This window comes from Canis lupus, chromosome 31, assembly GCF_003254725.2.
Source record: "Canis lupus dingo isolate Sandy chromosome 31, ASM325472v2, whole genome shotgun sequence".
NCBI classification, from domain to species: domain Eukaryota; kingdom Metazoa; phylum Chordata; class Mammalia; order Carnivora; family Canidae; genus Canis; species Canis lupus.
Window position 1 is genome coordinate 21,164,620 of NC_064273.1, and position 22,816 is coordinate 21,187,435.

The 22,816-nt window shown below is 34.8% G+C and overlaps 1 long non-coding RNA gene across 1 annotated transcript in view; it reads right to left on the bottom strand.

Moving 5' to 3' along the window:
• The window catches only part of LOC112661856 (uncharacterized), a 41,012-nt gene extending 20,325 nt beyond the window's left edge, over positions 1 to 20,687 (bottom strand). Inside the window, exons 1-3 of the long non-coding RNA XR_003138045.3 lie at positions 20,597 to 20,687; positions 11,244 to 11,331; positions 7,416 to 7,516 (exon numbers count right to left, since the gene is read on the bottom strand). This is a non-coding gene — a long non-coding RNA (uncharacterized LOC112661856). The remainder of the gene's footprint in view (positions 1 to 7,415; positions 7,517 to 11,243; positions 11,332 to 20,596) is intronic.
• Positions 20,688 to 22,816: the final 2,129 nt, after the last annotated feature.

A 22,816-nucleotide genomic window follows, 5' to 3' on the forward strand; every position in this document is an offset into this window, starting at 1 on the left:
TGTAGCTGAAGGGAGATATGAAGAAAGATATCTCACTCCTTGCATCCAAACACTCCAATCATCTACTTTTCAGATATGTAAGCTTCTCTAATGTGATGCAATCAAACTGTAAGAGGGATAGACAGAGTGAAGGCGATGACAGGCAACCAGTCTGAGTGTGGATGGAGGGATGGCTCCTAGAGGGAGTGCTTGAAGTGTCTTAAGTGCAGGAGCTGTCCAGGAGACTCTGGAGAATGGAGATCACCTCAGTAGGAACTCCACAAAATCACATAGGCATTTGAAGTGATTGACCCACTACTGAATTTTAGAGATGGTCTTCAGTTAAGTTTCTCTTAATTAGGTTTCATTTTGGGAATTGAAATGTTGTGAAGCTGCGAGTAAGCGGTGAGTAGCAGAGCTGTGAGGAAAGCCGGGAAGCAAATGTTAAAAACAACACAGGGTCTGATTTTATCTGTATTACCAGAAAAAGCTGGTCATTTGTGTTTTTTTTTTTTAACATAATTATTGCTACTCCAGATCGTTCTACAAAGATAACAAATTATCAAGTGGCTATAAAATACTCTCCCAAAATATTTCAAGTTGAGAAAAATAGGAAATAAAGAAGGTGCATGTTCTGACTGAATATGTCATGCTGCCCTGACCAAAATCTCATTTTTTAAGTACCAGGGATGTATCTGCTTTTTCACATTTAAATATGCAAAAAGAAATGCAGAGACTATAGTGATAGGACAATAAAGTCATGTTGAACTTCTCACACAATTGCTTTTGTTATGTTCAAAGCAGTTATTCTTGCTGTCAGCAGGAATAAAATATACTACCATTGAAGAGTGCAAAAAAAAAAAAAAAATCAAATGTGTTCCTGGGAATTACAACATAAACTGAATGCAAATAACCTCACAATTTCTAAGACCTGTCTCCTATTTGGTACTGCTGATGCTTCAGTTTTAATTTGTTGAGGTTTTCTGGTTTGTTTTTAATTTCCTAAAAATTGAAGCAGAATCTATCAGCTTAAGTTTAAAAAAACTGTGTTAAAACTGTGGCCCTGAGGTGAGAGGGTGGGGAGGGGTGGAGTGCAAGGGTGGAATATTACTAGTGCACTTAATAAAAATATTTTTTCTAAAAATGAAAAGCAAATTTTACAACATATAGTCTCTTGAAGACTAATGTTTGGATATAGGCTTCATAGGCCAAAGTCTTTTGGTGTTGTGACAGTGTATCTCACAAAGGGGCATATGGGTCCTTCAACAAAATATGTGACTCCTAAAGACCTCTCATTTATTTATGCAAATATTATTTAAAAATCAGGTAATGATCTGTTTGAAATTCTAATTTTGCTTATGGTTGTAACTACTTCACCAACAACAAAGTCTTATCCAGGTCTAAGATCATTTATTGTTTTAAAAAAGTAGTAACTAATAATACACACTCTAATTATAATAACATATGCACAAATTTAAATATCCATATAATCCATAATTTTTTGAGAACACAATACTCTGTGGGATTGTAAAGAAAATGTTTTTTATATTTCTGCATAGTTAAAGCTTTCTGGGTAAATCTTATAGAAATTTACAATATGACAAAATTTAAAAGCATAATTTATGACTGATTTAGATTGTAAGAGAATTCCGTAGAAATTTATCTGGAAGGTTGGGGATTTGTGAACTAGGACCATAAAGATATAGTACAAAGATGTTATAAAGCTAAAGGCAGTGATCTTATCTTCCTCCTGGAGAAATTTATACTTACTGAAGGGTTAGAGCAAAATCATCCTTCCAAAGGAGCAAAGCACCCAGTTTCTTTTTTTCTGGGTTCCTCACATATTATAGAAACCAGTATACATAGGATAACATCTGAATTTCATTGTTTTACTACAGCATTGAGAAATTAAGGCACTGGGAAACCACATGCTTTGCCATGCGTAAATAATATTCGCTGCCTTAAAATTTTTTGTGGGCATTTAGAATAATATTAATAAATATGGATATTAAAAAATCTTACTCTCTCACCCATTTTCCAAGATTTACCTTATTAACTGTTTCTTCTCATTTTGATTTCCTTAATTCAAATACAAATTTTGTACTGCTTATTTAGGTACAAAATCAATTAGGTAAGTAGAAACCAGCTGACATCTTTCAGTGGTTATAATACAAGAAATTAAAAGTATTTGTAACTGTTGTAAAAGATGGGGAGAAAAAAATCTGGAACAGAGTTAATGAAGACAAGTGGGTCATATTTGCTCATCCCAAAGGATCTCTGATAGCTTTCTAACTATGAATACAGAAGAGGTTATGGCATGGGAAGAACTTAGCATGCCAGACTAATTATCAACTAGTAGGCTTTATTGAAAGGTAATCTTATGGCAAGTAGGATCTCACACATTTTCTCTACAACCACTTTTTGTGGAGAATAACATACTGAGTAAAAGAAATCATATCTGTCTGTATGAGTTCTAATATCAGGTGGAAAGAGGGACTGAAGTTTCTACCATTCTGTAAGCAGACTTTCATTGAATTCACTTATTGTCAACCATCTAACTCATTGTTGATTTCCATGACAACTGGTGTTCCTGAGCTGTTGTCCTGAATGGTTTATTTCCTTAGAAGATACAATTATGGTCAGAGACTGGGGAAGGGCTAGAGTGAGGAAAGAAAGGGAGAGTTAGTTGTCTGGCTTCTGGGTTGGAGAAGAGCTCAAGGGTCCACTATTTTTTATAAAAATTTCTACTGTCCACTAGTTTTCATCCCAAAACTCAGCATCCCTTCTCTTTCTTCCATGGTAAAACTTGTAACAAATTCAGAGCCTGTGAGTTCATTATTCATTAATTTCCCTTTGGATAATCTGAGTTGGTTAAGAGTTGCAGCTTCCATTCCACTCAAACAAGAGTTGAGGTCTCAGGTTTAGACTGTCATTCAAAGTAAAAGGCACAGAGCTTTTAAAAATAAAAGCATAAGTACTGAAAATCATTTTCTCTTCCATTTTTGACCCAAATCTCTCTGTTTAATCAAGAATTCTTTATCCAAACATTTAACCTGGTCAGTTTATCTATGAATTTGTGACCCTTTGGAAGAATACAAGTCATAAAGTTTTCATTTTTTGATTGCGATTTTGAGAGTCAAAAAGAAACAGTTTCTGGCTTCAAAGCATAAACCATCCACACAAAGATTTACACTAGAGAGCTTGTACTAAGGAAGAAAAACATTTAAATATCCCACATGATAATTCAAATCATTAACTCTTAGAAAACTCCAAGCCCAGTGATTTTAAATGTGTCTGGGCAATTTAGCAAAACACACCAAAGCTCTGTTAAGTAGATAATTTTATTGTTCCAACATTTTATTAGCTTAACAGATCTATTTGTTTGAAAAGACCCTGCAGCCTTATAAAAGGCATTTCATTTTGTTTACCGTAGCTGACTGCCATTATGCAACTATTAAATTGTCATTTTACTCCAGTATGTATTTTACCTGATAAATATGAATTATAGTAATAGGTAGACAGGTGTAATTGATGGGGTGTTCAATTTCTTTATTTCATAATACAAGAGTAACCAAAAGTCATACTTGGATGTTTACTATAACTGTAGTTTTTTCAAACCCTCATTTTAGTTTTTATTTTAATATGAAAAAAATTAGCCTATTTTTACATCTATAATATTTATGCTGTCAGAGGCATGACAAAACATTTAACAACATAGTGAGAATTTTTCAACCACTCAAGAAGTATTTGGTTGATTCTTAAAGGTTTAACTGCAAAATTTGATTTACTAAAAGTGAGCCAAAAAAGGCTGAAAGAGAGCCACAAACACAGTTTTTTAAAAAGTCCTTTTTGTAGTCCATGGAGAATATAAAATAAAACTTGTGATTTCACTGTTGCTAATTTTAAAACCAAAGCTATATAATTCAACTGCATATTTAACTGTGCTACTAAAGATTTTTCTTTCTATTCTCTTTACCTGTGTTAAGTAAAATAAACATGTTCAGGGTGAAAAGGAAGAAAAGACAGAAGATGAGAGCTAATACAGAGGACAAGTAGTATTTGTGATAAAGTTCTTGGTGTTGAATATGAAAAAATGAATCCTACACCTATTATTTTATGTGATGAGAGGAAAATTGTATGAAACTCAATCTCAGTCCTTTCCTGAGCAAGATACTAACCCTGCTGTGTGGACATTCCCTCATCTGTCAAAGTGGAACAGCAGTAGGATCTACTCATGGATTTGAAGTGGACAATGAAGGAGTATAAATCTGTAAGGCAGTTCAAGCAGCATGTGGAAATTGGTGTCATATAAGCATTAAATAGAATTTAATTCTCACAAACTTATAATTAATTGAGGAAAATATAAAATAGATAAGTATGGGATCCTAGAATTCTGACACATTGGCGTTTAAGTAAGCAATAGCTCATGGACATAACCAGGAACGAGTTATTGAGAATATTAGTTATCCAGAATCAGAAATGTAATACTGGTATAAAGTTCATTCATCATGTATGAATATTTGTATAAATATATATTCAAATATATCATACACATCCACACTTCCTATATCTGTTCATGGAGACCTGTCCGCAATAAACTCTGAGAGATCAAAAATTCCAGAGCAATCAAAAGACTTCTTGACTACTGAAGTAAAGCTACTGAAAACATCGGAATTAGAAGTTTTAGAATAGGTGTCTAAATCAATTCCATTATTACCATATATTCTTTGAGTCACTACTGTATAAATATTCCCTACTCAAATACATGTCAGCCATAGCACAGCATTTTTTTTAATCTTTTCAACTACTGAGAGAGTAGCTAAGGACTAGAAATAATTTTGAGCCCAGGTAAATGAGAGTTTTTGTTTTTTGAAGCAACACCCAGAAAGCCACTATTAGATTTAATTGCCAATATCCAGGAACATAAAATCCTTAAAGGGTATAAAAAGTGGAAGCAATAACTTTAGAAATAAAGCCACTATTACCCCTGAAAAGGTTTAGTAAACAAAGAACATCTATACCTGCCCATTAGTTATTGATGACTATTTGACGTGAACTTTATGAGCAATAAACCAGAAACACAGGTTTATTTGGTTCTTTACTATACTTATATTAGCTCATATGTCAAATAAAAAAAAACAGAATGTAATCTAATGTTTTCACCTTTATGAAAGTGTTGAAAAAATATTATGATAGATTGAAAGCAAGTAGATTACTCTTTTCTATCTGCTCTGTGGGGTATGAAAAATGTGTTGTTATTCAGATAAACTTCAGGATTCCTCCAGCTTTGTTTCCTCTTAAATATTTACATAATTTTTTACACAATGTTCTCAGAAGAATGTATCATTAATTTTCTTTATCCAGAAGAGCTGCAACCTTACCTGCTATATTTGCAATGGACACTCTGAATATTTCAGACCCAACATATACTTCCCTTCTATAATCCTCCTCTTTTATAGATAGGTAAGATTGGCCAATATGGAAGGCAGCGTTCAGCTAATCCCAAGTATTCTGGAGGATTAGAATTATATATAATGACTTCTTTATGCTACAGGCTTTCAGACATTTTGGAAATTTTCTCATTATATATTTTAGATTTTAACTGAATCTTTGTGGAATACAAACATTTTATATCAAATTAAAAAGCAAACATTACGTAAATCAAATTTGAGTATATTACAAACAAACATAGAAAGTAAATATAACAAATGATCTAGTCAAGAGGGTTCCTTCTACCACAGTAACTTTGAGAAATGAAATCAAAGTTGTGTGTAAGTTAATTGCTTTAGACTTTTATATATTCGAATAGTCAATTCTGAAAGACATTATTTAGGATAAGTTGCAACTCGCTCTCTGAAACTTTATTTCCTCTGGTGTTAGATGAGAATTACTGACTACATCCCTCCTCCTCAAAGGATTAACATTGGCACCAGTATGAGTAAGAATCTCATGCTCTACCAAAGACCTAATGAATCATAACTTTTACAGTATCTATGGATGATTCACACAAGCTTTAAGCTTGAAACCTTAAAGTTGAAAATCACCAGCTCCTTAACATTGTATACTTATACGATTCTTTGAATTCCTGAAATGGAGAGTTATAGGGAAAGATATTCTCCTTCTGTGATGACGCTGAATAAAGGTGAATAACAAGTTTTGCACCAATAAATATAGCCAAGTTGTATCTGAATCTTTGGGTTCAAGCACTTTAGTTAACATGTAAGTTGAGGCACACATCTGTGCCATAGTACCCACATTATTTTAAGGGTAAGAGAACTTTTTGTGGAGGGAAAAATGCATTTTATAAGAAAAAACACTGAGAGACTTTGGATATATTGATTTTCTCTATTTTATTCCTATTTTTAGTATCATTTAATTTTGCTCTAAATTTTATTTTTCATTTTCTTCTGCTTGCTTTATCTTTAACTCATTCCTCTTTGTCTTGCTTGTTAAGACAAAAGGTAAGATTATTGATTTTACATACTTTATCTTTCCTAATATATGCACTGAATGCTAAAAGATTTCCCTTAAATAGAGCTTTTAATACATCTCACACATTTGATAAATTATATATTCATTTTAGGTTAGTTCAAACTATTTTTAATTTTTCTTGAGACTTCTTTGACCCATGTATTATTTAAGTAGATAAGTTTTTTAATCTCCAAATATTTTAGCATATTCCAGTTATCTTTCTGTCATTGACTTCTAGTTTAATTTTATCTTTACCAGAGAACATATTTTGTATGATTTCCATTTTTTAAAACTTGTTATGGTCTGTTCAATGCCCAGAACTTATTTTAGTAGATATTCCATGTGAGCCTTAGAAATGTGTGTGCTGCTATTGTTGGATGGAATACTCTATAAATGCCAATTAAAGTCTTATTATATGTTCCTATTAAAAAACAAAAACAAAAAACAAAACTGTATGTCCTTGCTAATTTTATTCCTGATTGATTTATTAATTATTGAAAAAGGACTGCTGATATTTTCAACTATGGTAGTATGTTTGCCTATTTCTCCTTACAGTTCTATCGTCTTTTACCTTATGTATTTTGATGATCTCTTGTAAAATGTATAAACACTAATAATTGCCATGTCTCTTCATAAAAATGTACTTTATCATTATGTAATTCCTTTATTTATTCATTAGCATTTTCTTGTTCTAGAGTCTGCTTTGTCTGAAATTAACATGGTTATTCCATCTACCTATGACTGGAGATATCCCACCCTCTGAACTATGTATGGATACATACATACAACCATGTATGTATACTCCTTTCAAAGAGTAATGTATAGAAAGGGGATGTGGGAATAACTCAATAGTAAAGCAATCTGACAAACTCTACTTCACTGGGTGATCAAGGTTCATATCAACAGTAATAAATCATGATGACAGTATGAACCCTTGATATGAGGTAATAGAAATAGCATCTTACCTAGTCTTTCTCCCCAAAATTCATAAGTCCAGTTATCCATGGAAAACAATGCCAGACAAATTCCAATTTACAAAATACTTGACCAGTGCTCCTCAAAGCCACTAGGGTAATCAAAAACAAGGAAAGTCTGAGAACCTGTCACACTCAAGAGGAGTCTTAGGAGTCCTAATGACTAAATGTAATGTAGTATCCTAGGATATATTATGGAACAATAAAAAGAATATTGGATAAAATGAATAATGTTAGATAAAAATGAATAATGATTCATTAAGCATAACCAATATATCACACTAACATAAACTGCTAATAATAGAGGAAACTGGATGTGATTTGGAAACTGTATATTACCATCTTGTTTTCTCATACATCTAGAACTATTTTAAAAATAAATTCCATAAAAATCATTGAACTGTAAAATAATCTCTCTTGGGATAAACAGGGTATTTTAGCATTTTATATATATATATAATTTATATATAAATGTATATATAAATTATATATGTATGATCATATGTATTTAAAATAGTTCTAGATGTGTGATAAAAGATAATTTTTAATAATATTGTTATCCTGACTTCATTAGGATAAAAAGTTTTTGCACAGCAAAGGAAAGAATCAACAAACTAAAAGACAACCTATAGAATAGAAGATATTGGGCAGCCCTGGTGGCGCAGTGGTTTAGCGCCGCCTGCAGCCCAGAGCGTGATCTGGAGAATCCTGGATGGAGTCCCACGTCAGGCTCTCTGCATGGAGCCTGCTTGTGTCTCTGCCTCTCTCTCTCTCTCTCTCTCTCTCTCTCCCTGCATCTCTATGAATAAATAAATAAAATCTTAAAAAAAAAGAATAGAAGATATTCACAAAAGACATATCAGATAAGGGGCTAGTATCCAAAATCTATAAAGAACTTATAAACTTTACAAACTCAGCATCCAAAAAAAGAAAAAATACAGTCAAGAAATGGGCAGAAAACATGAATAGACATTTCTCCAAAGAAGACATACAAATAGCTAACAGACACATTAAAAAAATGCTCAACAGGGCAGCCCTGGTGGCTCAGTGATTTAGCACTGCCTTCAGCCCAGGGTATGATCCTGGAGACACAGGATGGAGTCCCATGTCAGGCTCCCTGTATAGAGCCTACTTCTCCCTCTCTCTCTCTCTCTCTCTCTCTCTCATAAATAAATCAAGTCTTTAAAAAAAATGCTCAACATCATTCATCATAAGGGAAATACAAATCACAACTACTATGAGATATCACCTCACACCTGTCAGAAGAGTTAAACTTAACAACCCAAGAAATGGCAGATATTGGTGAGGATGCAGAGAAAGGGGACCCTTTTACACTGTCTGTGGGAATGCAAACTGGTGCAGCCACTCTGAAAAGTAGTGTGGAGGTTCCTCAAAAAGTTAAAACCAAGAACTACTCTATGACCCAGCAACTGCACTACTAGGTATTTACCCAAAGAATAAAAAAGAGTGATTCAAAGGGGAACATGTACCCCAATGTTTATAGCAGTAATGTCCACAATTACCAAAACATGGAAAGAGCCCAAATGTCCATCAATGGATGATTGGATAAGGAAGAGGCGGTGTGTATAGCCATCAAAAAGAATGAAATCTTGCCATTTGCAATGACATCAATGGAACTAGAGGGTATTATTCTAAGTAAAATAAGTCAGTCAGAGAAAGACAAATACCACATGATTTCACTCATATGTGGAATTTAAGAAACAAGACAGATGAACATAAGGAAAGGAAAAGGAAAATCAGATAAAAACAGAGAGAGAGGCAAATCATAACAGAATTAAGAAACTCCTAACTATAGAGAACAAACTAAAGGTTGCTGGGAGGAGCTGAGGGCAGGGTGTAACAGAGTGAAGGGCATCAAGGTGGACACTTGATATAATGAGAACTTTGTGTTGTATGCAACTGATGATTCACTAAACTCTATACATAAACTCTAACATACAATGCACTATATGTTAACTAATTTGAATTTAAATAAACATAAAATAAAATTCCCTACTCTTTCACTCATTAGTTATGTAATTTTTAAAAAAGTAACATCCTTCTTGAGGAATAGATTTAGCAGTTATAGAAATAATATCATGATTGTTATTTAAGGAGTAATAAGATAACATTTAAAGGTACCAAATATAGTCCCTGTGGTTCAATAAACAGACTTTAATCATCTCCTAACTCTCCTAACTTACCTCTCTATTCCACAAATAACTGAGAGTTCACTTTAATACAAATAGCAGCAGTTCTTAAGAGGCATCTTTTGGAGCAGCTAAATATACTGGGAAAGTAATAGCAGTACTAGAAGAAATATATCAAATTATGCATAGGTTAGTGATTGATATAGCAAGAGAAAGTACGTGTAAAATTGTAAAAAGACATCATTTAAATATGCTGGAAAAAATATAAAGGTTGTCCAAAAGGATGAAAAGAGTGAGAGATTTTTCTGAAAATAAACACCATGTAGAAAGGGATCCATGAAAGAGAAAAATCAGAAGCAGCTAATAGCTGCTCTGTGACAGAGAATCACATCAAGTCATCTCCACTTAGAAACAGGTGCAAATAGGAACATGGCAATGCCTTTTCCTCTTTCGTCTTTACAACTAAATGACTGACTTTGTGAAGAATCAGTCATAAACTTGAGATTGTAGACTCATTACCCAGTTATTCGCTTTATTAAATATTAAATTCTGCCTTATGGTGACAAAACTGAATTTCATGAATATGTAAAATAAAGCTTGCTATTGTTAAGAATGTAGTTACATTATAATTCTCTATTTTATCTACAAATTCATGATTAAAATTATGGGATAAAGAAATAGCACTCAGATTTTAAGCCCTAAGAAAAATCCTAATATCTGAAGGAGAAACTGTAGTATTTTTGAGAGCAGGTTATATAACCACTTGAATTTTGATAATTAGATTATTGTATGATTTTTTGCTTAACACCGGCATCAGCTTTAGAATATGGTGAAGCCCAACATATTGTGAAAAAAGTTTTTGATTTTAGTTCATCATAAGATTTTCAACTTATTATTTTATTTAGTATTATATGTTGCAGGTCTCAATAGTTCAGAGACAGATGACAGAGCAATATGCTTAAGTCAATGAATCAACTCTAGTTGTTTCTTTCTACATGTGACACATCCTTTGAAACACTACTGAGAATGCTGAGAAGTGAAAAAAAACCCTACTAAGTCCAGTTTCTGGGAAACATAAAGTCATGACATATAAGAGTTGCTCCCCTGGATGAAATGTTTTGCTTAAGGTATATTTAAAAAAGGCTGTATTTTCTCTGCCAATTCATAGAGTTTCTTAAGAGATACATAACGATTATATTGAAATGAGAACAAAAAAAGAAAAAAAAAGAAGAGAGTCAGAAGAAAGAGTGCATGTACACGGAGAAAAGTAAAAAAGAAAGGAAGGAAGAGAGGAAGGACGAGAGGGAGGGGAGGAAGGAAGGAAGGAAGGAAGGAAGGAAGGAAGGAAGGAAGGAAGGAAAAAAGAGTCTGACTCCATTTTGGGGTGTTTGACTGCTCTTTCTCTTATGCCTACGTATGAGTATATGAGAAGAAAGCCTGGGTACTTCCTCCCTAGTGCCATCAGGAGATTCAAACTGTGCAAGCCTCTGTGCTGGGAACCCTCATCCCTGTTAAAATCCAAAGTCAGTATTCTTTCTTGACTCCCTCAAACTGTGTTTTTTGTTTTGTTTTGTTTTGTTTTGTTTTGTTGTTTTGTTTGACCGGCTTGGAAGCCCATCTTGCTCTCCAACACAAAACTTCACTATGAGAATAAAAAAGTCATTCACACCTTCTTGGTGTGTGTGATGTCATCAGTCTTGACTTTGGAACCTGATTTTAGGTGAAAGATCCATCTTGCATCTGCATCTGTGAGGTAACTACAACAGAAAGGAAGGAAAGAAGATGAGCAAAATGAAGGAAGAAAGAAATCTTGAGACATATAGAAAGGGAAGTCAAATGCCAAAGTTTTTTTAAAAGAGCTTTTCCTCCCAATCAACAGAAGAATAGTCCCAACCATCTTCCTTCCTCAAATTCAGGGAATGGTCTCAGCTCTCCTCATAAGAACTAATGGAACATTAATAACAATATGGAAAGAGAGATTTAAGTGATAATATTATGGGATGCCTTTGAGTTAGAGAAATAGAGCCAAGTCAAAAGATAGAAAAGTCTTTTTTTATAATTTGTTGCCAAGTGCTTAAGTAAGATGAGCTCAGTGGCCTACAGGAAACTCAGTTTGTGTCCTTACAAAATTATCATCAAAGACATTTAAATTAATTGGTCAAGTTAATATTAATACCTGAAGAATAGTGGTTGCTATTTCACCCACACTATGTGTTGAGTTATTTTCAGGTGACCTTTCCCATAAACAATTCCCCACTCAGAAATCCCATCAGTGTGCTGAATATGTCTAACATTATGAGTATTTGAGTTACACAGAATTAATACCTAAGTGAGTATATGCAAAATTATTTGTAACATTATCTCAATGTTTCTTTGCAAATGAGCAAATAAATCTATCCCCACAGTACCTAGTGGAGTGTTTTGCATCTTTGGTGTTCAATACATTTGGTGAAGTAATCACCCATTGCTTTCTGCAATCTAAGTTCTGTCTGTCCAGTATGATCACTGAAAGGTCACATACTTTGACTTCATTGTCTTTGGAAGCCACACAAGGACATGAAACAAATCCTTCGTTCATTATTATTTCGATTTTAGTGTGCTTTTAGCTTCTATCATAGTGCATATGAAACATAGGAAAGGAAAACTGATATCTCTCCAAATCAGCTGTTACAAATAACTTTACTATTTTATCCAATCTGCAACTATAAGGACATTTGTGATATGTTTTATAAGGATATATTTATATGTCAACTTATTAAATATATTTACTTATATAAATATTTATATTTTTACTCCTTAAATGAGTATTACTTGAGCATTTATTATGTGTAATGAAGAGTAAACTAAAAAACAGAAAGTCTTTATCTTCATGAAGCCTATAACCCAGTGGAGTAACAAACATATAAAATAAGCGTATTTTTTACAAACTGCAAAAAATGCTAAAAACATATATAACAAGAAACATGACTGATAATTAAGTTGAGCTCAGGCTTCAGGCCGGAATGGGTGTCATAAGGTAAAGGGAAGTAGTGTATTGAAGTATAGGCAAAGACTATTATTGTAGTGGGGGTGTCGGGTTCTATGTCAAGGGCAGCATGATTTATTGAAAGAATTGAAAGAAAGCCATGAACAGTGAGAATTCTTCAAGTTCCTATATGTTCTGGTGTGCACGTATATGTGTAAATGTGTATCTTCCAGAAATATTTAAATTTAATTAATACCAAATCATGATAATTATGTAATGCCAGTTTTTTAATATATATTTATCATTCCCTTTCTTTCTATGAGAAATTTTAGGCTAAATTTCTTTATGTTACCTACTGTGTTTTATAGTAAGTCACTTCTATTACCCTTTAGAATTGGTGGGGGAAATGAAGAGAGAAAGAAGCCATGGAAGAAAAATTGTAAACTTGACATCGTTCTAGTTGGAAGGAGAAACAGAAATGATGTTTTAATACATGATCCTAGCACATGCATAATATTGTCTTATATACTGTCAAGGCAAAATAAAACTAATTACACTGAACCATGTCTTTAAAAAATATATATTTTATTTGTTTATTCATGAGACACACACAGAGTGAGAGAGGCAGAGACATAGGCAGAGGGAGAAGCAGGCTCCATGCAGGGAGCCCGATGTTGGGGCTCCATCCTGGCACCGCGGGATCATGCCCTGAGCTGAAGGCAGACACTTAACCACTGAACCACCCACGCATCCCAGGAACCATGTTTTTGAAAAAAAAAAAAAAAAAATGTTGTGGGCTGAATGATTCAGTAAAAACAAACAAACAAAAAACATTTTTTTCTGGTATGCTCTATCTACTTCTAAGATCTGGCTTAGCACTGGGGGATTAATTTTAGGTATAAACATATTGTATCATTGAGTCAAAGTTCTAACAAATGCCTCAAAGGACCAAAATTGGCTCCTTAGATTCCTTCCAAGGGAAAAGATCAAAACTATTTAGAACCTTACAATTTCTTATAATTGAGTAACCTGCAGTCTGATTGGCAATTTAACATTGCAAATAAGAGGCAAGCTTTAATTTGCTGGCTCAACACGATTTTAGAAAATTAAATCATTTCCACATTTGCATAACAAAATTTATTATCTGTAATTAACTAACCTTTAGAAAATTTATTTTTAATTTCCTCCTGTCAACATATCTGGAAAACGCCAAGTTAACAAGCATTAGCACAGAAGCAACTATATTAGTGTAGAAGCTACAGCAAGTATTAGATGGATGGAGTGGTCAAGTCCTAAGGTAATTAGAGAGTTGTCATCTGGGACACCTGGGTGGCTCAGCAGTTGAGTGTCTGCCTTTGGCTCAGGGTGTGATCCTGGAGTTCCAGGATCAGTCCCACATCTGGCTCCTCCTATGGAGCCTGCTTCTCCCTCTGCCTGTATCTCTCCTTCTCTCTTTGTGTCTCTCATGAATAAATAAATAAATAAATAAATAAATAAATAAATAAATAAATAATCTTTAAAAACAAATAAAATAAAGAGTTGTCATCTGATTACATTCTACACTTAAAAACGTGGAAAAATATTTGATATCATTACTGATCGACAACAAAATCATAAGGCACCATTTTGTATACACTAATCAGCTAAAGGAATATGTTTAATCAGAACTGTTTACTTGGAATTCCTTTATAGTTATAACACTATGTTTCATACTAAAACAAAACCAAAATATGAGAATCCAATTTTCCTAATTCTAATTGCTCTAATTTAATTGTAATGTGCATACATTTTGTCATTTGATTTTAGAAGCAACAGTTCTACAATAGCATTGTAAAAATCTTCAACATTTTATAAATTAATTTCTTGTCCCTCTCCACTCTTTTTTTTTTAAGATTTTATTTATTTATTTGAGAGAGACCAAGAGAAAGCTTGAGTGAGGGGAGGGGAAGAGGGAAAAGCAGATTCCCTGCTGAGTAGGGGTGCCCTAGGGAAGAGCTCAATCCCAGGATCCTGGAAAGAGGACCTAAGCCAAAGGTAGCCCCTTAGCCTACTGAGCCATCCAGGTGTCCTTCTCCATGCTTAATATAAGGAGTCATATAAGGGCAAATTACAATGTATATTCCCTCATCATAAAATTTGATTTAGGGCAGCCCTGGTAGTGCAGCGGTTTAGCGCCGCCTGCAGCCCAGGGTGTGATTCTGGAGACCCGGGATTGAGTTCCACGTCGGGCTCCCTGCATGGAGCCTGCTTCTCTCTGTCTCTCTCTCTCTCTCTAGAAAATCTTAAAAAAAATTAATTTTTTTTGATTTATTAGGTTTTCTTGTAAATATGTATATTTAATTTATATACATGTGAATATATGTGTATACAAATGCCATTTGTCAGATTGTATTGCTGTAGAATTTTAAAAGATCTTTTCCAAAAACAAAACAAAAAAAAATAACAATACACCTCTCTTCTTTTCCCTAGAGTTTATCAAGCTCTACTAAATGCCCTATCTAGCCATTACAATTCATAGAAAAAAGCAATGGTAGCAGGTGGCATTATGAATTTAAATTAGATCCAATGTGCAGAAGGATAGCAGGGGGTCTTCTGTATCAGTTTTCTGAATGCATGATTTCAACAATATTGTATGTTTTCCAAACTATTCAGGCCATTACTGTTCTACAAACAATTTTTTTTTCTATTTTACTAGAGTGCTTTATTTCCCTCAAGATACTAGTTTGTAAACTCATCAGACTCTCTTACACAGACACAAGAAATCTAGGATACCAGTGATGAAAAACATAATATGAAACTAAACATTTGTCTTGTAAGAAAGTTTTAGGAGGGTAAGTCATCTTACTCTATCTCCTTTTTAATATATAGAGATGATCACATATACACATACAAAGCCAACATCTAAACAGCTACACATCTTACTCTTGTCAACAAAGTTCACTTAGATATACACTATACTTAAAATTACATAAGTTAATTATAATATATTACTTTTTAAAATTCGGAATATTGATGGAACTTAGCTTTTTTAATATCATGCTTCAGAAAATTTAAAGAGGTTACAGCCTCTAGAGGAATTCAGTACTCATCCCTTATTTCCAGCCCCAAGAATGGGCAACACCATCTATTTAGATATTAAAGCCAGTAACGGGATTTATCCACCAACATGCACATCCATATTCTTCAGATTTTACCTCTTAAATTCTGTCCAATACTCTCACTTATTTCCATTTCACTAAAGTCCCATCTTGGTCCAAGCTAACATCCTATGTGGCTGATTACTGGGATTATTGCAATACAAATCACAGCTCTAGTCGGACATTTAGTGTTTTGTTTTGTTTTGTTTTGTTTTTTTAAGATTTATTTATTCATGAGAGACACAGAAACAGAGAGGCAGAGACATAAGCAGGGGGAGAAGCAGGCTCCCTCCAGGGAACCCGATGTGGGACTTGATCCCAGAACCCCAGGATCATGACCTGAGACAAGGCAGATGCTCAACCACTGAGCCACCCAGGCACCCCGCTAGTAGGAAATTTGAACTGGTCAAGAGTTAAAGTGTTTCTTACTTTTACAGAAATATTTTAAAATGGTATTCTTGTTCAAATCTTATAGATTATAAATGAGTGAGAAAAATAATGAAACCACATGTTATTTAGGTCGGGACAGAATTTAACAAATATTATTATCCAAATATACCAAAGCACATTCTTCTCAAGTCAACATAATAGGCTACTGTTTCATAAAATATTGACTCATAGAAAGGAAAAAAGGGGCAGCCCCAGTGGCTCAGTGGTCTGCTGCCGCCTTCAGCCCAGGGTGTGATTCTGAGGACCAGAGATCGAGTCCCACCTCTGGCTGCCTACATGGAGCCTGCTTCTCCCTCTGCCTGTGTCTCTGCCTTGCTCGCTCTCTCTCTCTCTCTCTCTCTGTATCTGTCATGAATAAATAAATAAAATCTTTAAAGAAAAGAAAGGAAAAAAGAAAAAAATAAATTATATGTTATAATTTTCACTGTTTCATTAACATGATACTCACTTTTTATTTATACAAAAACTGTAGGAAAATGGTCAAGGTTAATAAACTATACTTTCTAGTAGAATAAACAGGATTTATTTCTGTTTTTCCTACTGGTTTCTTTTCCCCAATGTCTCATTCATTTGGCAAAGGAGGACTAATAGAATTAATTAAAAAAGCCTAAAAAATAATAACATAGAAAGCAAAAATCCAATCATAGCAAAAATATACCACTGAATACCCAGCCATATTTCTCACAGAGATTTCTGTACTCGGCTCTCCTCCTTCAGACATCCACTTCCTGTCATGCATTACACAAGTCACCTCTTTTCCAATCTCTCGTCTTCTCAAGGTCCAGAGGCTCCTCTAACTCCTGCCCTCTCAGTAGCGATGGGACACTAAACATTTCTTCACATGAAGCAATCTCCATCCAAGAACGACCCCTTAAAAAGTATTATGCACAGTAATTTACCATCCCATTGCCTTGACCATCCTATTTTCTTTGAACATGGCCCGAACATTTTACCACCACAAAATGAAAGGGTCCATTGAAGTGCTTTCCCACATCAAATGATTGTGATCTTTCAGCCACTTCTGAATGCAGAAACAACTGTAATTTATTTTTAAATATTTTGCCTTTTGTTTTTCCAAATTTCACCATTATAATTTTTTTCAGGCTCTGATATTTAATTTCTTTTTTTTACCCTTATTCTAGAATTTCTGCAAACAATATGAAAAGAAAATGACAAAGTCAGTTGGAAAAAGACAAAAAATAATATTACATAGTGTTTTGATTTTGTGTCTAAAAGTCACGAAAATCACCTAAACAACATAATAAACTAGGAAGGTTTTACCCAGCAATAATCCAAGTGTTAGGTATGTATGAAGAAAATTATAAAACTTTGTAATAGTATGTGTAAAAAAACAAAACAAAAACAAAAACAAAAACAAAAACAAAAAAATGAAACCAAAACAGACAGACATAAAAATCATGTTCTTGGGTTAAACTATGAAACACCAGTCCTTTCCAAATTAATGAATCCTTCTTTCGTTCCTTCCTCCCTGCCTCCCTGCCTTCCTGCTTTCCATTCCTCCTTTATCTGTTACATAAAATAAATATTTCATGTAGGAGACTATGTCACTTACTATAGTAGATGGTAAATATACTAGAGGCAATAAGATAAATATCATGACCTAACTAAACGTGGCAAATACATGTAATTAAACAGTAATTAGAGTGGGAGATCTGGGTGGGTCAGTGGTTAAGCATCTGTCTTTGGTTCAGGTCATGATCCTGGGGTCCTGGGAAAGGATCCCAGGGTCCCCAAAGGGAGCCTGCTTTTCCTCTGCCTATGTCCCTCCCTCTCTGTGTGTCTTTCATGAATAAATAAATAAAATCTTAAAAAAACAGTAATTAAAGTAAAATCTAGTCTGTATTTAGACATATATAGATATACATACATATATTCACATATACATGAGCATATATGTACAGTTGTATATGTTTCTTCTCTTTCTTTGAAATAGAAAATGAACAAATAATGCAAACAAAGATTGAAAAGGCCAGATACTTACTTTGAAAAGTTGTGAAAGAAGAAAACTATAAAGTCTGAAAGACTTCTGAAAGAAGACTTAATTAAATGGCAATTTTACTGAATAAGTACATGGAATATTTCTCAGATTCTAATTCTACCAAAATTGTATGTATAATTTTAGCACCATTACCATCAAATTTGACTAGGAATCTTCTTTGAATTTGGCAGATTCTAAAAATCCCTCTAAGCATTTTTCACAGAAATGGAGAAAAATAATCCTAAAATTCATGTGGAACCTCAAAAGACCTTGCATAGTGAAAGGAGAGCAAAGCTGAAGGCATCATGTTCCCTGTTTCAAACTATTTAACAAAGCTAAAATAATTAAAACAAGACAGTATTGGCATAAAGACAAACACAAAGATTGGTAGAACAGAATAGAAAGCCCAGAAATAAACCTATGCATACAATCAACTAATATTTAAGAAGGGAGCCAATAACACTTAATAGCAAAAACAGTCTCTTCAGTAAATGGTGTTGAGGAAACTGGTCACAAGTAAAAGAATGACAAGATTTACATCTTCAAGGGGCAGAAAAGATTTCTCCTAGGAGTTTCAAAGCATATTTCTCTCTTGTCAGTCATCTAGGGTAATTGATATTTAAATCTTCCTTTATATTTGAGGTCAGATGGCATGTGGTACTTAATCTATTTCATTGTCAATCACCACAGCATCCTCCTCTCGCTTTCCTCACATCTTCAGGGTTTCCACCCTTACCAATTCAATCAGGCTTCGTCATAAGCACCCAGATCTTAATCCATGGCAACTCCTTCCCTCTAGCTTTATCAAACTGCACGTTCAGGTCTCTATCCCATTATCTTACTGTCACCCTTTATTTGCCAGCCCCAAAGCTGGCAGAGTAGAGGACAATCGCATGGCTTTCTCTAATTTCAGCTCTTCCAATTTTCTAACCCCATCTTTGGCTTCTAGCTGAGCATCAGTGGCCAACCAACTGACCACAGCAGAGTCCAGACCACAGCATCCGCCTTTCATATGCCTTCTTTGCCATATGTGAAGTGTGAAGTGCTTCAAACACATGCATTATGCCAGTCTGCATCGTGAAGGCATCCCTAATACTCACATAGTGGTCCTCAAGCCAGCCCTTCCCACAAAGAGGTTGAAGTCAATGCAGAATTTCCCCCACAGATGTCTCACTTCCTAAGACTCATTTCTTTAGTCTCCTGGTTGGCTTGCCAATCGTTGGTTCATAAACTTTGGGATTTTGTGGATGAAATCTGAAATTGATCATCATACAAGAGAGCAAAGAGAGATGGAAGAAAGAGGCAGGTTGTGTCACATTCGTAGACAGTAGGTGTAATAAGCAAGGGGACTTACACATGAGGCTTGTCATGAGTGGCTGCAGGATAAGTAAATCCCCACACCTGCCTGCCAGAATTTTAAGTTATATTGAAACTAGTCATATATTCAGTATAGATGGTCTCAACACCTTACTCTCAAGGCCATGTCCATAAAATGGCTGCTAGTAAGTGGACAAATACTCCAAGAACAGAGGCGGGGTTGAAAGGCCTCAGACGCACAGGTCCAGCTTATGGGTCAACAGTGGTCATGTCCTCTCAGTGCTCCCTTCCAATAGCCTCCTGTCTCACTTACCTCCCCACTTTACCATCTCATAACTTTCCTCTGCCCCTAGGACTCCAGAGTTTTCCCCAGGCTCCTTATAACCTCATGCTTACCTCTATCTTTGCAATTATTTTGTTACACTGTCAGTATCTGTTTAGATGTTCACCTCACACACTATACTTCAAATTCTAAATGTTAAGGATTTTTCATATTCTTTTATTTTTTTAGGGCTTTGTGATATTCTTAGCATTTAGTAGGGGCTTAGTTAAATGCTGGTTAAAATTACAAATTAGCTCTATTGTTTCACTTTTTGGCACATTTGATGCAAAAGGACTTAATTAAAATCACTTAAAATTGCTTTTCTCAAGAAAATAAAATGATCAGGCAAATTATTTTATAATCCTTTATTTCTTAGGAATATGAGAGGCTTTTTTTTTCCAAATTAGTGTCCTACACCGATTCTCCAGTTCTCCAACACCAACTGGGTACCCAACAGTTCGATTCAATTCTGACACTAACTCCTGAAGTTAGCATCAAACCCTAGAGGTTAATGTCTTAGTCTCACAAGCATGATCCCACTTCAGATGCCAAATATAAATGGAGTGTCTATGCTGCCCAAGGGGCCAAGGCCGTGAAAGGGAGGACCTCAGGCCCTCTCGGAGAAGGTTTTGGGCTTTGGGTGAGAAAAGAATTCAAGAGCAAGCCATCTAGAGAAGGGGACAGAGATTTATTAAGTATAGAAGTAAAGAAGGGAGATATTTCACAAAGTAGCGTTCTCTCCTCCCAGATGGGGAAGAGGACCTCCCCTTTGCCTCTAACAAAGGATCTTATACGTTTTAAAAATTAGCCAACTATATAAGGAGGGACTTACCTTTTAACTCTGCGTTTATTATTTACATTAAGCTGTTAGCTTTTTCCATTGTCTTAGGGTTGTGGAATTACCTACAGGGAGCAATTTTAAAGAATGTTCAGGCTTTGTGGCTTTTACTGCCAGAGGGTATAGGGTCTTGTTTTCCATGAATCAGATCTTGTGATTCTTTTTATGGTCTGCTGACTTTTGGGTGAAAGATCAGCCTAAAACCAAAATGTCTTTACTTTGGTCAGCTTGTCTCCTGAGCCTACCCTTCCTCCCATCTCACCTACATAAACCTCATTTTTGCCTGGCTAATGACAAATTCAGGAGTTCCATGACACCTCCTCGGGTTTAACAATTCACTGAAATGACTCTCAGAACTCAGGAAAGTACTTAATATCGTTGGTTTATTTTAAAGGATACACATGCTGTTTCTGGGTGCAGTGCATTCCCAACTCTCTCATGTGTTCACCAACCCATAGGTTCTGCCAATCTCATTTAGGGGTTTTTATGAAGGTTTCATTACAGAAGCATGATTGGTTAAATGATTAGCTACTGGGGACTGCATTCAATCTATAGCCCCTCTATTCTCTGTGGAGGCCACAGACTGAAAGTTCCAACTAACAACATGTTTGATCTTTGTGGTGATCAGTCCCCATCCTAAAGCTTTCTAGGGCTTGCACCTTTACCCTTCCCTCACCCACTAAGTCTCTATTAGCATAAATTCAGGCATGATTGAAAGAGCTCCTTTATATTTATATTTATATATAAATATTTTTATTTAAATTCAATTTGCCAACATATAACACCCAGTGCTCATCACATCATGTGCCCTCCTTAGTGCCTGTCACCCAGTTATCCCATTCCCCTACTCTCCTCCCCTTCTGCAACCCTTTGTTTCCCAGAGTTAGGAGTTCCTCATGATTTGTCTTCCTCTCTAATTTTTCTCCACTCAGTTTCCCCTGCTTCCCTTATGGTCCCTTTCACTATCTCTTATATTCCACATAGAAGTGAAACCATATGATAATTGTCTTTCTCCAATTGACTTATTTCACTTAGCATAATACCCTCCAGTTCCATCCTAATATATGGTCAGTATTCATTCTTTCTGTTGGCTGTGTAATATTCCGAGGGCTTCTTTCAAATAACAAATGACTATTCATCACTTAAGAAATTCTGAGGACTTTAGGAGCCCTGGGACAGTAACTGTAAACAAAACCCAGTGTGTGTGTGTGTGTGTGTGTGTGTGTTTTATGATATTATAGATATAAAACACCTTTCATGCAAATAACTCAGTTCATCTAAGTTCATTTATTATAAGGCTCTCAACTTTTATTTTGTTTTCTCCTTTTTCTGTATTTATTTTGTTGTTATAAGCATAAACAATTATGTCAAAATTAAAATTACCAATAACAGTTACACAGAAGTAGGCAAAACCTTTAAAGAAAAATTAATCTATAGGATAATTATATGAATAGAGTTCAGTCAAAATAATGTTTATTTATTAGCTGCTTTGAATGGTCTTTGCTCTATAAGCAAAGGAATGGAATGGCATTCAAAAGACCAGTTGAGCATATAGCAAAATCAATTTATGTGCATATTATTTAAGTGTAAGGACTGAGTTTTATCAATATTTTATAGACAGCATATACCCCAAGGCTTGACATAGATTATACTTAAAGAAAATTGACTAAATAGGACAGCACGGGTGGCTCAGCGGTTTAGCATCTGATCCTGGAGACCTAGGATTGAGTCCCGCATCAGGCTCCCTGCATGGAGCCTGCTTCTCCCTCTAGCTGTGTCTCTGCCTCTCTTTCTCTCTGTGTCTCTCACGAATAAATAAATAAATTTTTTTTAATTGACTAAATAGATGAATGTATTTAAACTTTTAAGCATCATTTTGAATACATATATACAATTTAGATGTAAATTATCTCCATTTACATTTTCAGGGCTCATAAGAAAGTTCCCTTTCTCTGCTTTCCTTAATATTATCTTAATTTTTTTAAGATTTTATTTATTTGAGAGAGAGGGAACACAAGCACAAACCAGGGGAGAAGCAGAGAGAAAGAAAAAGGGAGAAGCAGACTCGGCTTAGCAAGGAGCCTAACATGGGGCTCTCAATTCCAGGACCCTGGGATCATGACCTGAGCTGAAGGCAGGTGCTTAATGAATCATGGTGGTATAGCCTGAGTTTATGACATTGGGTAGGAGAATGGGAGATGACTTCTCTGACTT